Here is an 18,834-nt window from a genome sequence, read left to right on the forward strand (position 1 = left end):
CTATCAAAGAAGTCATCTGTGAAATCATGCAATAATAGGAAGCTATATGGGCAAATAAACGACTTGCTGTAAATAATAACACTCTCAGAGGTGACTTACATTTTTATTATACAATAAACAGTGTATAATGGTGGTCATTCCGAGTTGTTCGTACGTTGCTATTTTTAGCAGAATTGCTAATAGGCTAAAATCCGGCAGTTCTGCGCATGCGTATGCACCCGCAGGGCGCACGCGCTAAGCAATTTCACACAAAACTATGCCTTTTTACTCATGGGCGAATTAAGCTTTTCAGTCCCTCTGTTGATCGGAGTATGGGGGTCATTCCGAGTTGTTCGCTCATTGCCGATTTTCGCTATATTGCGATTAGTCGCTTACTGCGCATGCGCAGGGTTCGCAGAGCGCATGCGCTTAGTTATTTTACACAAAAGTTAGGTATTTTACTCACGACATAAGAAGGTTTTTTCATCGTTCTGGTGATCGTACTATGATTGACAGGAAGTGGGTGTTTCTGGGTGGTAACTGAGCGTTTTCTGGGAATGTGCTTAAAAACGCAGGCGTGCCAGCAGGTGTGGCTGGAGAAACGGGGGAGTGGCTGGCCGGACACTGGGCGTGTTTGTGATGTCAAACCAGGAACTAAACGGACTGAGGTGATCGCAATCTAGGAGTAGGTCTGGAGCTACTCAGAAACTGCATGTAAATACTTAATAGCAAAATTGCTAATCTTTCGTTAGCAATTCTGCTATGCTAAAATACAATCCCAGAGGGCGGCGGCTTTGTGTTTGCATTTCTGCTAAAAGTAGCTAGCGAGCAAACAACTCGGAATGAGGGCCAATGGGCAATACGGATGGTGTAATGGTTAGTATTACCGCCTTACAGCACTGAGGTCATGGGTTCAATTCCCACCATGGCCCTAACTGTGCGTAATTTGTATATTCTCCCCATACTTGCGTGGGTTTCCTCCAGGTACTTCGGTTTCCTCCCACAATCCAAAAATATACTGGTAGGTTAATTAGCTCCCAACAAAAATTAACCTTAGCGTAAATGTGTGTGGTTGTACATGTGGTAGGGAATATAGGTTGTAAGCTCCACTGGGGCAGGGACTGATGTGAATGGGCAAACATTCTCTGTAAAGTGCTGCGGAATATGTGTGCGCTATATAAATAACTGGTAATAAATATAATCAAGACATGATATCTTAGACACCATATTCATAAATAGTGTTCTTTTAGGCCCATCATTTGCCAGGTTGCTAGCTAATGCAGCATTTTTCCCCTCTCTTGTCCCCTAACTTTCCATCTCTGTCTGTTGATCTTTCTTTCCCTCCTCTATTTCTCTTTGTCTCTCTCTCTCTTTCTCCCTCAAATGTGTCAGGATAAGAACTGTCTGGATCTGTGATTGTGAATTTGTTTAGGTGGGCACATGGACTGAGACCACTAGTGATGAAGACTGATATGAATATTGCTTAATAAATTAAAGATGCCTCTATATGAAGTCTCTGATGCAGAGGCAAGTCTGAAAATGCTAGAAAGAGGCAGGCTAGGAACTCAGTTGGAACTGTTGAAAATGCTGGAGACTGGATTGAAACTGGTGGATGCGATAACCATACTGGAACCGGTGGATGAGATATTTGGACTGGCACAAGTGGATAAGATAACTGTATTGGAACCAGTGGACCAGATAGCTGGACTGGAACTGGTGGATGAGATACTGTATCTGGACTGGAACCAGTGGATGAGATAACTGGATTGGAACTGGTAATGCTGGAGACCAGACTGGGACCAGTGGACTTAAAACTGAGATGGGCTAGGTCCAGTAATGATTCCCACAGAAACCAGGCTGGGACCAGTAATGCTTACCATGGAAACCAGGCTGGGACTGGTAATGCTTCACATGGAAATTGGGCTGGAGCCGGTAATGCTTGACAATGAAACCTGGCTAGGACTGGTAATGTGTGACACTGGAGCTGTGCTAGGATCAGTAATGCTGGTAACTGTTCTGGGACCAGTATGGCATAGTAGAGTCTCAGTACACTTGAAGACTGTTCCTGTGTATATAGGAGGTTATTCAGACCTGGATGTAGCCGCGCGTTTGTACGCAGTGGCTGTATCCAGGTGGTCTGCGGACACGCACCAGCTTTTGTGCGTGACCTTACACATTTGGCCGCATCCAGGAAGGATGCAGCCACAGTGTGATTGACAGGTGTGGCCGTCCAAGGGAAATCGTTGTTGCATCGTTGGGGTGGGGCTTTCCGAAAGGGGGTGGGCCTGGATAATTTTTGGGGTGGTTGTGTGACTTTACATGCATATGCTCCTTAAGAAAAAATGGAAGCAGACTGACTGACAGTGCAGCCAGACAGCACTGCCAGGGGTCAATCTTAGTTCCAATAAGTCCACAATCTAATTGCAAATGCATCAGGAGGTGGCCTCAGCCATGCTGGGCAGCCTTGCCCTGTGCTGGGCAGCCCTCAGCATGTGAGGATATGAACACAGATCTGGCTGCGTATGCGGCGATCTACGTTCATCTCTGAATAAGGTCCATAGTGCTTATACTGTGGTAAGAAAGTAAGGAAATGAACACACTATAAGGTAGGTTCACTGCAGATTAATACAGGAGGCGATAACAGGAAAATGCTCTGCTTACAGCTTGGGCTGAAATTATAATGTCCAGTTGAATGAGCATTCAATAGTTAGGCTAAAATTTGCATACGTAACAGATGCATAACTTGCTTGCTTGGAATATCAAAGATTAACTAAACAGTGATATCTGGCAAATCTGCAAGAGGATGGAAGAAACACTATTTCAGAGAGTAGAGTGCAACTGGCTGAATATCAGATAAGATCAGAATATCAGATAAGATCAGAACAGCAGGCAGTAGTACACTGGTGTTAAATTACTGTAGCTAAAGCTCCACAGATGGAACACACAATTAGGCAAGAACTCACTGCAGCACTAAGATGCAATCACATGAACAAGTCTGTAGAATTGAGGAACAGATTATAACAGAGCTAAGTACTTTAGAACACAGGACAGTTTTGTAGTCCAATTCATGACACTTTCTCTTCATCTCTCACTCTCTCCGCTCGCCTCTCTCTCTTCTCCTTTGGTCTTTCTCACTGCCTCTTTCCATAAAAATCTATCTCCCTAATCACTTATCGCTCTCTTTCCCATCATCTCTTTCTCACCCCATCTCTCTCCCATAAAGGAAAATAACTAACCTAGATTGGAATGGCGCTATTAAGGTTGCGGTTCTAAAGTGTGAGCTGCTGCCTGGAATAGGTTAGTCAGACCTAAATTAAAGATATAACAAAAAGAGCAAAGAGGGTGCTGCCTTCTTTGTCTTTTTGTTACATCTCTCTCCCATGCCTCTTTCAACCCATCTCTCTCTATCTGCCACTAACCCATCTCACTCCCTCCACTTCTCTCTCTTCCCCCAGCATGCTTTACACTGACTGTGAGCGCCATTTTTTTTTACTCAATCCCATAGGGAGGCAATGGCTTACAGAAGCTGCTGATTCATAAATAATGCCCATTATATCAGCTCCCAGGATGAATGCATGAACAGGTTTTGGAGCTCAGGACTCATGGATACAAAGAAGGCAATTAGAGAAATGGATCTCCTACATATGAATCCCGTGCACAGGGGGATTTGTTTGTCTCTCCCTGTGTCACTCCATCCTTACTTCGGGAGTGATGATACCACCCACACATAATAGGGCTGTGAACCTTATTGGGTTATCTTCCTAGTGAAGTAGGCAGGTTATGGAGAGTAATACCAGGAATCGCACATCCATGGGGAGGGGGCTGAGCCAATAATGATCATAGAATTGCATCATTTTGGCCTGTCCCATCTTCATTGACCCACAACTTGTGGGATTATGCCATGATGGGAGGGGGGCTTAATTACACAAAGTGATGGTCACGCCTCCTCAGTGTCCAGTTGCAACTCCTTTCTGGGCTTTGCCTGGAGATGAGTTCAAAAAACAGGTACAGTAAGTATGCTATGAGGTAATGGGGAAATGGCAACACACTATCTCTCCCACTGCTCAGGATACACCTCACTGCAATCAGCAGCACAGCAGATGCCTTCAGTACTCTGTTGTTCCTCACGTGCACACATATAACCATTTTATATATTTAGTGTCAGCCGGGTCAAATGAGAATGAAAGAAGTGGCAGTCAACTTAATATCGATCCATCCACAAGCTCGCTGCCTAGGTGTCATCCTTGGCTCTGAACTGTCCTTTGTTCCCCACATTCAATCTGTCTCAAAATCATGTTACATGCATCTAAAAAAACATATCCAAAATTAGACCATACCTTACACAAGACACTTATTATCTCCCGCATTGATTATTGCAATAGTCTTCTTACTGGTCTTACCAAAAAGAGACTCTCACCACTACAATCCATTTTGAATGCAGTTGCAAGGCTAATCTTCCTCACTAGATGTTCATCATCTGCAGATCCACTCTCTCAGTCCCTCCATAGGTTGCCTGCATTCTGCTATATTCAATATAAAATACTTTTACTCACACATAACCATTAACCAAATTTACCAATTAACCAATTTACATCTCTTCGTTTATCTCAAAATATCTTCCAACCCAACCTCTTTGCTCTTCACAAGATCTACTTCTCTCATCCACACTCATTATTCATTACTAATCACGGTTGCAGGAATTTCTTCGTGTTGCATCCACCCTGTGGAATACCCTACCATGCAGGGCAGACGCTCCTCTAGTCTACAAACCTTCAAGCATTCCCTGAAAACTCACTTCTTCAGGCAAGCTTATCACATTCCAGAACCGCTCACATAACCTTCATAAGCTTTTCTATTTAAATACACCCCCACCATACACCATACAGTCCACAGATATCCTCACATATTTTCTCTTTCTTTACTGTTCCTTCCTTCCGACCCTGGTTCATCATTGCTGTGTGACTATATCATACAGCCCACCATGAACCTTTGTAATCGGGTGTGTCTTTACGTAAAGCCGATTTAAAAAACTGATATACGGGAAGATATTCAGGAGGGGACTGTAGACACTGTCGAGACGTTATGGGTAGAAATTGCATGCGGGGATAAAGGAATAAAAAAGTTAGTATTGGGTGTATGCTACAGGCCGCCTTGTATTAATGTATCTGATGATGAATTGTTACTAAAGCAAATTGAAAGAGTAGCAGGAGTAGGTGCCATAGTAGTGATGGGAGATTTTAGCTATCCAGAGATAAACTGGAAAAACTATTCATGTGACACTGCTAGGGGTAATATGTTTTTAAACACACTAAATGATAACTAATTAGTTCAACTAATTGAGGAACCTACCAGGTACAATGCAATCTTAGACCTGGTATTAACAAACAATGGGGAATTGGTATCAGGTATTATAGCAATATGGTCACATTCAGTATCAGTTTTCATAAACAGTCCTATACTGGCTCAACTAGGACTCTAAATTTTAGCAAAGCCAACTTTGAAATGATGATGGTATTTTTCAGGGATATTGAATGGGAAGGTTTGTTTCTAGGAAAAAATACTACGGAGAAATGGGATGTACTAAAATCCCTGCAAGCTAAAAATACTCTCAAATTTATTCCTACGAGCAGCAAAAAAAGGAATAAAATCATAAACCGATGTGGCTTAACCAAAAGATAAAGGAACTTATGGGCAAGAAAAGGTGAGCATTTAAAAATACAAATCTGACGGGAAAGCGGAGTCATTTCAGGACTATAAGGACTGTAACAAAATATGCAAAAAAGAAATAAGAGAGGCTAAAGTAGAAACTGAAAAACTAGAAGTAAAGGAAAGCAAAGCGAATCCCAAAAAAAATCTTTAAATACATTAATAGCAAGAGATTAAAGAAGGAGAGTATAGGCCCTTTAAAAGACAAGTTTGGAGTCTTAAGCAAAAATTATAATGATATAGCGAACACACTAAATGATTTTTTTTCAACAGTATTTACTAGAGAAGACCCAATTCAGGGACTAACACACAATCTCAATAATGAGAATATCCCACTGATATGTACTTATTTAAGCGAGGAAGTAGTCTGTCACTGATTAAAACATTTAAAGATTAATAAGTCACCGGGTCCTGATGGAATTCACCCAAGGGTTCTAATGGAGCTTCACTTTGAACTTGCAAAGCCGCTATTTTTGATCTTTAAGGATTTAGTAATATCAGGTATGGTTCCCAAAGACTGGCGTATAGCGAAAGTAGTGCCTATATTCAAAAAGGGAAGTAAATCTGAACCAGGTAATTATAGACCAGTTAGTATTACATCTATAGTGGGGAAAGTATTGGAAGGTATTCTATTCAGAAGCTCTTTGAAGCCAATAAGGTCATTAAAAGGAATCAACATGGATTTGTGAAGGACAGATCCTGTCAAACCAGCTTACTTGGCTTTTATGGTGGATGTAATCTTTTTAGACTTTGCCAAAGCTTTTGACACTGTACCACACACGCGACTTATCTACAAGTTACAAGAATCAGGGCTAGGAAGCACAATATGCACTTGGGTAAAAAATTGGTTAGATAATAGGGAGCAGCGCATTGTGGTTAATGTATCTTTTTCAAATTGGACTAAAGTGCTAAGTGGTGTGCCACAAGGCTCGGTATGAATGACCTAACAGAAGGTCTAGAGAGCATGGTGTCAATTTTTGCAGATGATACCAAATTGTGTAAGGCTATAAATACGGGGGAGGAAGCTGAGTTGCTTCAGAATGACTTAGTTAAATTATAAACATGGGCAGCCAAATGGAGAATTCACTTCAATACAGACAAGTGTAAGGTAATGCACTGTGGTAACAAGAACAAAAATGACACCTACATACTAAATGGGGTAAAATTAGGGGATTCTGTACTGGAAAAGGACTTAGGTGTTCTCATAGATAGCAAACTAAGCAGCAGTACCCAAAGTAGGATTGCAGCAAAGAAGGCTAATAAGATATTAGCATGCATAAAATGGGGAATTGATGCAAGGGACGAGAGTGTTATACTCCCGTTATATAAATCACTAGTGAGGCCACACCTTGAATACTGTGTACAATTCTGGGCATCATACTACAAAAAGGATATCCTGGAGCTAGAAAAGGTTCAGAGGTGGGCGACCAAACTAATTAAGGGCATGGAGATGCTAGAATACGAGGAAAGGCTTGCAAGACTAGGCATGTTTACACTGGAAAAGAGGAAACTAAGAGGGCACATGATCAACATCTACAAATATATAAGGGGACAATACACAGATCTTGCGCAGGACCTGTTTTTGGTTAGATCAACACAGAGGACACGTGGACACTCGCTCAGGTTAGAGGAGAGGAGATTCCGCACAATACGGCGTAAAGGCTTTTTCACGGTAAGGACAATACGTGTTTGGAATTCCCTGCCTGAGGGAGTTTTAATGGCGGACTCAGTCAACACCTTTAAGAATGGGTTAGATAAATTCCTAATGGATAAGGATATCCAGGGTTATGGTGCATAGTCACACACTATAGTTACTATAAAAAGAGGTATAAAACGCAACGGCTGACATCAGCATCAGTCAAAATTTTAGACCAAATAATCCAGCATAGGAGACCAAAAATAGGTTGAACTCGATGGACAATTGTCTTTTTTCAACCTTAGATACTATGTTAACTACGCATTAGATATCACCTATCCATGGTGGTCATTCCGAGTTGTTCGCTCATTGCCGTTTTCTGCAATGGAGCGATTAGGTGGAAAATGCGCATGCGCATGGTACGCAGCAGTAATTTAACACAAAACTTTGGAGATTTGCACAAGCTCGAGCGATGATTTTTCATCGCTCGAGTGATCGTAGTGTGATTGACAGGACGTGGGTGTTCCTGGGAGGTAACTGGCCGTTTTCAAGGAGTGTGCTAAAAACGCAGGCGTGCCAGGTAAAAACGCAGGAGTGGCTGGAGAAACAGGGGAGTGGCTGGCCGAATGCAGGGCGTGTTTTTGACGTCAAACCAGGAACTAAACGGACAGAGGTGATCGCAGTCTAGGAGTAGGTCTGGAGGTACTCAATAACTGCAAGGAATTATTTAGTAGCAGTTCTGCTAATCTTTCGTTCGCTATTCTGCTAAGCTAAGATACACTCCCAGAGGGCGGCGGCCTAGCGTTTGCAATGCTGCTAAAAGCAGCTAGCGAGCGAACAACTCGGAATGAGGGCCCATGTGTATTAATGCCTATTTCCCTATAGATTTTGCGAGCATGGTCTTCCTACCTCTATGACTGTTATTACCCAGTTTTGTTTTCTCAGGGGTAAATTTACTAAGTTGGGAGGTTTTTTTTTAGAACTGGTGATGTTTCTCAGAGCAACCAGTCAGATTCTACTTAACATTTATCTAGCTGCTTCTAGAAGATAATAGATAGAATCTGACTGGTTGCTATGAGCAACATCACCAGTTCTAAAAAACTCCCATCTTAGTAAATTTACCCCACAATGGCCCTCATTCCGAGTTGTTCGCTCGGTATTTTTCATCGCATCGCAGTGAAAATCCGCTTAGTACGCATGCGCAATGTTCGCACTGCGACTGCGCCAAGTAACTTTACTATGAAGAAAGTATTTTTACTCACGGCTTTTTCTTCGCTCCGGCGATCGTAATGTGATTGACAGGAAATGGGTGTTACTGGGCGGAAACACGGCGTTTCAGGGGCGTGTGGCTGAAAACGCTACCGTTTCCGGAAAAAACGCAGGAGTGGCCGGGGAAACGGTGGGAGTGCCTGGGCGAACGCTGGGTGTGTTTGTGACGTCAACCAGGAACGACAAGCACTGAAATGATCGCACAGGCAGAGTAAGTCTGGAGCTACTCTGAAACTGCTAAGTAGTTAGTAATCGCAATATTGCGAATACATCGGTCGCAATTTTAAGAAGCTAAGATTCACTCCCAGTAGGCGGCGGCTTAGCGTGTGTAACTCTGCTAAATTCGCCTTGCGACCGATCAACTCGGAATGAGGGCCAATGTTTTTTCACAATTATAAAGCTTAATAGAATTTGCTGTACTATATAAGAAACTGTTAATAAATAATAAATAAAATATATCCTGATTGCTTAGATGTATGCACATCTCTTTACAATGGAGCTGGAGCTGTGTTCAAAGTAAAAAAAAAGATCACATTTGAAATCATCATGAGGGTCATTCAGGTGATGTTGTTCTTCCTACTCCTGTTGCAGTGATTTACCATATGCAATTGCAATTACATGCTAATATGGGCAGAAGCTAACCCATGCAAAATGACACCCACTGCAATTGCAGTTTTTGCATGCGGCACCGCATGATTGCAGAAACATTGCTAACATTGGGTCAACACATGGAGCCTGAGGGCCCTTGAAGACGCGGAGGCTGAACTGCTCTCCAGTGTGATCGCAACTGCTTATATATGCACATCTAGAAAACGCTGTCTGAACGGCCATAACATGCCTGCGTTTGCATGACCACCCCAAATGCTAACTTCATGTCACTCACTTTGCAAAAACATTGATCGATATGCGTACAACTGCCACTTTGCTCCCACACTTTAATGACCCCACATGTTCATTGGTAATTAGCATACACCTGCATCACTGAAACAAATTATGATCATCCCAATATAATGCTAAGCTTTTGCTGTAGTTTTGTTGGCTGCATCTTCCTGAGAAAGCCAAGGTCCACAAACAGCTTTTAACCACTTGCCTGGCATGGTCGCATTAGATGAGACCATGCCTGCAAGTGCTCTATCTGACCTGGTCGCACTGGATGTGACCAGTCAGATAGAGAGTGTTAGCAGCGGCAGGGAAGATAAACTTCCCTCCGCTGCTGCTGTCAGAGGGACCGGAAGTTCCCTCTGCGTCCCTGCACTCTCCCCCTGTGTCTGTCGTGCTGCCGATCACTGCTGATCGGTCAGCACGGCAGGATCTGCCCCCTCCAGCGGCTGCAGACAATGGCAGCCGCTGGGGAGACCCCAGACCCCCCCTGTATACCTGCAGGCTGTCCGCGATGTTCCCGATGTTCCCGATGTTCCAATGGTCGCGATGTTCCTGATCGATGTTTCGATGTTTGAAAAAAAATACAAAAAAATATATCCCCCCTCCCCCTTTTTTTTTTTTAGCTAAAATCATTTGGGATAGGGTTAAAGTCATGTTATTCACCTAATTCACTCATAAAAAAACCCTGACAATTTCGGAGCAGTTTTCGGCAAAATAAATCGTCAGTTAAGTGGTTAAAACAACTATGGCAGTGTTTCCCAAACTTGGTCCTCAAAATGACTGAGGTACTAATTAAGCCTGCTGTTCTCAATTATGTCTATCCTTAAAACCTGGCCTGTTAGTGCGCGTGGTTGAGAATCCCTGATCTATGGGAACTCATTTCTGGAAGGTACCAATCAGCAGAGACGTACAGATTTGTCCTCATGTTGTAACTGTGATGCATATACATCACAGCTCACAAGTTCCAGCATAGCAGGGAGCATGCTACACTATGCTGTCTTTTGAATGGGCGCCGATGGTCATGTGCATATACATGCTCATGCTGTCCATTCATTCTAATAGAAGCCAGCTAGTGATGCGTACACAGCAGCATTCCATGACCAGTATGCATTGCGGTCCCACTGCTATATGTAGAAAAGTAGTGGGACACATCTGTATAAAAGAATTTGAAAGACATTACATGTACCACAGAGCACTATGAAGACAATGCAGAAAATGTTGCACATCAGGGACATTGCAAGATCAGGACACCTTTCTAAAGTTGATGACAGGAGAAAGAGAAAACTAATCAGAGAAACTACCATTGGTCTATGGAGCTGCAGGAATTTCTGTCAGGAAATGTGCACTTCAGAATGTCACAACAATCTCCATTTTCTCCACACGGGCTACATGTAAGAAGGAAAGATGGAAGTTATGTCTCAAAAACAAAACAAAAAGAAAAACATCTAAACTTCAATTACCACAAATCATGCTGAAAATGTGTTATGGTTTAATGAGACCAAGGTTGAACTTTTTGGCTGTAATTGTAGTATATAATTTTGGTGCAAGGACAACACAGCAGATCACCTAAAGTGCAGGCAACATCATGATCAGGCGTTGCTTCTCTTCACCTGGGATAAATATAGAAACAGAATTTGACGGCAGATAAGAACCACTCGGTCCATCTAGTCTGCCCCCCCTTTTTTTTAACCATATTTTTTTATCTTAAACCTTATTTGATCCTTATTTCTATGTAAGGATATCCTGATTCCCATACATGTTTAAATTGCTCTACTGTCTTAGCCAATACCACCTCTGATTGGAGGCTATTCCACTTGTCCACTACCCTTTCTGTGAAGTAATTTTTCCTCAAATTTTGCCTGAACCTGCCTACCCCCAGTCTCAGTGCATGTCCTCGTGTCCTATTTCTTCTCTTCATTTGAAGAATGTTTCCCTCCTGGACTTTGTTATATCCCCTGATATATTTGAAAGTTTCTCTAAATGCTCTAGTCAGGATACAAGGCATAATGAATAGCTCAAAACACTGAGATATATTGGGGCATATTTAGTGATGAGTGATATTCTTGTTATCGCTCATTACTAATCGTAGGTGCAGCTGTAATTTTTCAAACACATGACAGGAACTTATTGGTTGGGGCCAGAGCCGGATTAAGGCAGGTGTGACAGGGGTGGCCGTCCCGGGGCCCCAACACATTAAGGGCCCCCACACACTTCATTTTGAATTGCAGATGTCACCCTATTACTCTGGCCTGTCAGCAGGCATTAAATCCGCGGCTGGGGACCATGCTGGCGCTGCTGGCGGCAGAGACGGAGGGGACTCCAGGGCGGAGCGGACAGGCTTACTGCTCAGGGTAAAGGTACGCGGCTGCTATGAGGCAGGAGACCCTGCTGGCTGCAGCGCACCAATGGCTCTGCTCCCACTTTAACTGTGCAAGAGTACCTCAGCAGCCGCACAACCCACATTGCCCTGGGCCCCCACCAGTCTTAATCCAGCCCTGGTTGGGGCACACTAAGATTAATAATGAGTTATAACAAGTCTATCACTCATTATTAACTGTGAAAGGAGATGTACTTTGAGATCCCCTCGCAATATGGTGGACCTTCAACCTTTTTGCAGGGGAGAGTGTAGATTTTCAAATTCCAAATTTGTAAAATTGATAGAGTTGTATTTAAATAAAGACACTGCTTTACTAAAAGTAAAAAATGAATGGTATGTATACTTATGCAACCAGGGAATTGTGCTTGTTTTTTTTTTTTTTTTTTCAATTTCATTCTCTTTTCTAAAAAAAAAAAAAGTATTTGTTTTACTTGCATTTCCTTGGTTGCTATGTCTCATTAAGATAGAAAAAGGTCTGACATGATTTACTGTACTGTATCTTGCTTTCAGGCTTCACCTCAAAAAATCTGCAATTTCAATGGTGTGTATTTGTACAATACAAATTAATTAAGAGTTGCAAGATTTTTTAGACCATTTTCAAGAACAAAAGTATCACAAATGCAAAGATTAACTAAGCTACATTGCAGTGAAGATTTATATTTCAGTGTTTCAACCAAAATAAGGTATTGTGATGAAGATAACAAGTTTGAATACATTGTAGCAAGTTATTGAGTATGGAAACTGTAAAAGTATGTTCTTTGGTGTACATTAGGAAACAGTAGATCTAACTTTTTGACAACTTAAAACTCAGTTTTTTACAGATGAATCTTGTCTTAAACCCAAGACAAATATGTAACAGACAGATTAAAAGGTAGCAAAAAAATTTTAAGTTGCATTTTGACAAATGCATTTTGTCAATTTGTCATTAATCTTATACTACTGCCAGAAAAGGCAGGGAATCATGGCAATTAAACCTAAATGTAAATATATATGCTTTTTAGAGGCATGATGAAATACCATTTTGCATTGAGATATTTGTAATAACATCTTCTTTCAGCTAGGTATGTGGCACTTGAGCTATATATCATTGATATTTCCAATCCAAGAAATTTCCTGCATAGGTGTTGTATTTCATGGTTTTTATGCCTTCAGTTATTAATTACATTTAAAAAAAAAATTCCAATTCTAGTTACACGGGTGAAAGTGAAAAAGATGTGAGTTTCAGTATTAAATATATGTTGCGATGTGCATTATCAAAGCACTAACTAACATTTCATGAATGATCTGATGATTTCTGGCAGATACACTCAATTTAATAGCCGAGTGGTATAATGATCTTCCACAGACAAGAGAAGAAGGTATACAATACATTACTTCTTTAACCTGTGTCATTTAATTAGTTTAAGATAGATAGATAGATAGATAGATATTGTAGATAGATAGATAGATAGATAGATAGATAGATAGATAGTATATCCACATGAGCTGTAAGAATATGCTATTGTTTTATAGCTTATTACCTTTGATTTACAAAAGAGGAGAGCTGAAAGACTGAAGAGATTAGCTTTAATTAAAAGTGGAAAAGTGTTGTGCTTTGCCGACTAACACTTTGGCCTTTTCTATTGGATTTTGTTGAAATAAAATCAATTGTAAAATAGAGATCAGGGAAGGAGAAGCAGTAATTAGCTTATTTCCAAGATTTCCAGAAAGTGAAATCTTTAATTGAATATTTATGGAACACAGCAGAATTATTAGGTATATTGTTAAACTGCCAAATGCCATCACATAAGAGGATTAGGGATTGCTATTTTGGCTGAAACCCAGTTAATGTTGTCCACTAAACGAATTACTCTCTTTGTCGCTGTCTATCTACAGTACATACAAATTTCTAGATATTTCACATAGTACATTGTAGGTTAAAGGGAAATACATAACATGTAACACTATGACTAATCAAGCAACTAAGTTAGATTTTCTATTCAGATCTGCTTTAATGAAATTCTTAGCGCTCGAAGGTTTGTCATTATCTAAAAATGAAAAGTCCATAAAACCCCTGGAAGTTTTTGTCCACAAAGTTCACATTACTGCTCTGCATATTTGCATGTAACATTCTTTGCCTATTTTTGTAGAGTGTAATTTACCACTCTAGCTAACTGTGCAGTTATTACTGGCTACTAAGCAAGTTTTGTTCAAAATGCAACAAAAGCAAAAAAACAAAACAAGAAAGCAAAACACTTACATATGATTCTTTTTCAGATAAGGCAAAGACAAATGATAATAATCTAATCCCTGATCTGTATGCTTCTTTTCAATAGGCAGAAATAAATTGCACCTTTGCATGACTGTGGAGTACTTTGATTTTCTTATGGAAAATTACTCTTACATATATGCAAGAAAATGGTTAAATTACCTATGTTGCACTCAAGTAATGTTTAGGATTATTTTATTTTTTAAATGCCAATTTAACACTGTATTTAATATTTATTATAGTAATGTTTCATAAGGAAATGCAGTAATTGAGTAATGGACCAATGATCAATTTATATACCTGTATCTGATGGGTCAAATCAGGGTCTTTTAATTATGCTAATTGTCAAAGTCCAAATGCTTTATCTTTGGTCATGCCTGTCATATTATTTCTAGAGTATTATACATACAACATATATACTTTTTACAGTTTCATACAATGTAGCTTATTTACAATTGGATGCATTACTCTGATCCCTTTGATGAAGTCTGACACGCAGATGATATGCTTTGGGTCAGCTCTGAGACCTGGACTTCATAAATTGGACAGAGAAGCACTAATTTAGTATTCTTTCCTGTTCGTTTGCTACATATCAGTTGTCTGCTAATATATGTTTTCAGTCTAAGGGGGACATTTACTAAGCAGTGATAAGAGCGGAGAAGTGAGCCAGTGGAGAAGTTGCCCCATCAACCAATCAGCAGCTCTGTATAATTTTATAGTATGCAAATTAAAGATGTTACTTCAGTGCTGATTGGTTGCCATGGGCAACTTCTCCACTGGCTCACTTCTCCGCTCTTATCACTGCTTAGTAAATGTCCCCCTTAGTATCACATAAATTCTGCTTGTTTTTTTAAATCTAAGTATTTTGTGCACTGGGTTAAAAACTTTGGCATTTTAGGTCCACATTTAAACCCATGGTATAAATAATTTATTAATGTTATATAGAAGCTTCTAAGTTTGAAACAATATTATAAGAAATATTTATATTATATACATGGCATAGGGGATCATTTGTTTTAAGTGTCTCAGGACCCTTGAGCCTTAATCCATCTTTAATTTGCACTGTACATGTACTTTTAAGGGGGGTACTCACGGAGCGATATTCTAAGCAATCTGACTAGATTGCTTAGAATTTGAGCATTATCGCTCCGTGTGTACCCCCTACAGCGATAGCGATGCGCAGCCCCGCGCATCGCTATCACTGGTGCTAGATTGGCCTGCATGCAGGCCAATCTAGCAGGTCGCTCACTTCACCCGCTGGGTGAAATGAGCGCCCCCCCCGTCTCCCCCGCACGCTCAGCACACATCTCTCCCGCATCTGCCCATCAATATGGGCCTTTAGGCACAGTGGTAATCTATTAGATAAAGCGGCTAATCTTGGGAGTGAGACATTTGGTTGTGACATCATAGGCAAGTGCTACACTAACAAGGGGGAGCAGTACACAGCAGGTAAGAAGCTTATGTCCCTCCTTGCTAGCATTCATTATAAGGATAATGTTAGTGTTCATTGTAGGGGCATCCAGATGACAAGTAATGTTAGTGCTGCGAGTGCTCGGCTAGGAGTAATAATAATAATAATAATAATAATAATAACAACAACAACATAACAACATCAGTAATGATGATGATAATAATAATAATAATAATAATAATAATAAATACTATTGTGAAGTCAATGAGTTTTGGACTGCCAGTTGATGGCTATTATTACTTTTATGCTTCATCCCATTCCAGAGCCACAGAGTTATTATTCTTTATTATACCACATATATTCCTGTTTTTATCCAGAACATTTAAGGGTTTTAGTTTATACTCATATAGCTTATACTACACAAGGGAGACCAATCCCCTAGATATCAGTGGAACAAGTGAGGGAAAATGCTATTTCCCTATTCTAAGGTTTATTTTGCAGACCATATTTGGAGAAACTGTCCCATGAACTGTTTACATTTGCAATTTTCCATATATTCCCTGAAGCTCTGCTAAGCTTTATAGTGTTACTTTTTTGCATTCTTTTTTTTTTTTCATTACATAAAAGCCATTTCAACTCAGCAAAGGCATTTTGCCAGTGAACAGTCCATGCCTTATATTATTATTCTGTTGTTTGTGGTCTTTTTTTATTTTGTTGTAATGTTCAATAACAATTCTGTGATTTATCACAAAACACACATGTGAAAGATTGACAGAAAGAAAACATTTGTTAGACCAATGCATATCTTTATGGAACAAATTGTGTTGATAATTCTTAGGTTAATTGTGTACACATCACTGTCTATCAGTTGGCTCTATTCTTCTTTCAAACAAGTGGACCAAAGGTAGTAAGCACACACATCTAAAACCTTACATGACCTGTAAGAACCTAAATCTTGTCCCACTCCTAATGGTTTGGCATGGTGTCAAAGTATCATCAAGTTTCCACTGCTAGTCGTGAATTTCCTATTGGGTATGTGAAGGTCATGTCTAGGGGTGGTGCCTATTGGGGAGTGGCACTTGGATGCTTGTGTTGGTACTGTCAGACTGAAATGTACCTATAACTGCAAAACATTTTCACTGTACTGTACCATATGCCATTTTGGAAGGAGTGTAACCAGGTAAGGCATGCACATACAGTCCTTGTAAGGTATCCTACTTAGTAAATATGCATACATAATAATACAAAAAAATCATAGTTAGTGACTTTTGCCTACAATTATATTAAATTGGCTATCATCAAAATAATAAAATTGGGGTGGGGGGGATGTGGCCGCTCTGTTGTGCCTTGGGGCACTCTCACCCCTAAGTCTGCCCCTGCTCACTATAAGTAGCATTCAGAATGTATTACTACAGAACATGGGCACAATCAGCAAATATATACATATATATATATATATATATATATATATATGTGATCAAATTTTAGCTCTGATTTTTTATGAAGGAACATGGCAAGAATCAGGTACATGTGCTTCAATTCACATTTTTATTATATCTGAAATAGGGACTTAGTTTGGATGTGTCAAGAACATGCTATTACTGTACTTATACAGTAGATACAGCTTATGCAAAATGGTCCAACAACTAAATACAGTTTTTAGAGCCACTGTGCTGCAGGAGTAGTGACTCTTTGAACTTCAGACACACTAGTAAACATAGAATATTTGATAAACATGGGGTGGATGTATGAAGCAGTGAAAAGAGTGTAGAGTTGAGCCAATAAGAAAGTTGCCCATGGCAACCAATCAGTATTAGGGTAACATTTTTCAAGTGCATTCTATAAAATTATAAGTAGCAGCTGGCTCACATCTCCACTCTTTCACTGCTTCATACATCTCCCCCAATGGTACCTATTGATCCACTCTTTTAGTGTCTCTACTTCTGGCACATATTCGCCTCCACTTCCACTATACTGTATGTTGGAATAACACAAGATTATTGTTCTGAAGCGTCTGCTTTTCACAGTGTATACTCTTAGACAGCTAATTCACTTATTTGCACTTCTATGCTGATGATGCAAAAAATCTACCTCTTCCTCGTTGACCTCTAACCTTTTGTACTATTCTATGTAACCATCTCTCTGATGTCACAACATGGATGTCAAAATACCTCTCAAAGCTCAACATGTACAAAACATTCACCCATCTCAGAGTCACTGCAAACTCTAATATATCACTCATCAATAGCATCTCAATGTCCTCTGATTGTCAAACCCACTGTCTTATTGTCACTTTGAATCTATTATTTTAGAAATATTGCCAGAATACACTATCCGCTTAGTGAAGATGAGACCAAAACTTTTATTTATGCTCACACTCTAGTTAAGTATAGCTTTAATTCCCCCCCCCCCACCCCCCCGAAAATCTGCTTGTTGGGAATAATATCATAAATCGACATAGAGTGTAGGTAATCAGGACTATTCTTATATCTTCTGTAATGTTTTTCCATTCAAATTATTTAAGTACATTGGTTTATGAGCACATTCCACTATATACTTTGGTGTGTCAAAGGTGCAATCGCTGATTACCACCGCCAATAAACAATTCTTAGGCTTTTCTGGTTGACAAAATACAGTAAATGCAGACATGAAATCAATGGGTCTTGCACATGAGAGCTTACATTATATATGGAAAAGGCTCAGCTAAAGCAAGAGGAGCTTGACTGGAGATCAGGAGAGTTATGAAGATGCACAAGGTAGGGTAGGAAGAATTGGTAGAGAATTGTATGTGGGTAGTGCCCCAGGAGATGTTTATTAGGCAGAAATAGGAGGTGGTTGCCATAAATGAAGTGCAGAGCAGAGGTAGATATAAAAAAAAATGAGAAAGTTTAGATTTTTATGAGATTTGGGATGTATGAAGGGGTAATGTCGTTGAAGGAATTGTGGGTAAGAGTGAGTCATTTGTATTGAATTGTAGATGACACGGAGTAAGTGCAGGGATTTCAAAGTGGTGTGACTTATGTAGTGTTACAGAAAAGGAAGATGATCAATATTACTGTAGCATTTAAGATGGATTGAGGCATGGATAGATAGTTGAGGGGAATGTTCTGTAAGAAGAGGTTGCAGTAGCCAAGGCATAAGATGAGGGGAGCATAAATACAAGTTTTTGTCTCATCTTCATTAAGCGGATAGTGTATTTTGGCAATATTTCTAAAATAATAGAGTCAAAAGTGACACTAAGACAGTGGGCTTAACAATCAGAGGACATTGAGATGCTATTGATGAGTGATATGGGAGAGTTTGCAGTGACTCTGAGATCAGTGAAT

The 18,834-nt window shown here is 40.1% G+C and overlaps 1 protein-coding gene across 2 annotated transcripts in view; it reads right to left on the reverse strand.

The window, feature by feature from the left end:
• HRH2 (histamine receptor H2) overlaps positions 1-18,834 on the reverse strand; it is a 204,651-nt gene that overhangs the window by 141,487 nt on the left and 44,330 nt on the right. The window lies entirely within an intron of this gene.

Source organism: Pseudophryne corroboree, chromosome 6 (genome assembly GCF_028390025.1).
Source record: "Pseudophryne corroboree isolate aPseCor3 chromosome 6, aPseCor3.hap2, whole genome shotgun sequence".
Taxonomy (NCBI): domain Eukaryota; kingdom Metazoa; phylum Chordata; class Amphibia; order Anura; family Myobatrachidae; genus Pseudophryne; species Pseudophryne corroboree.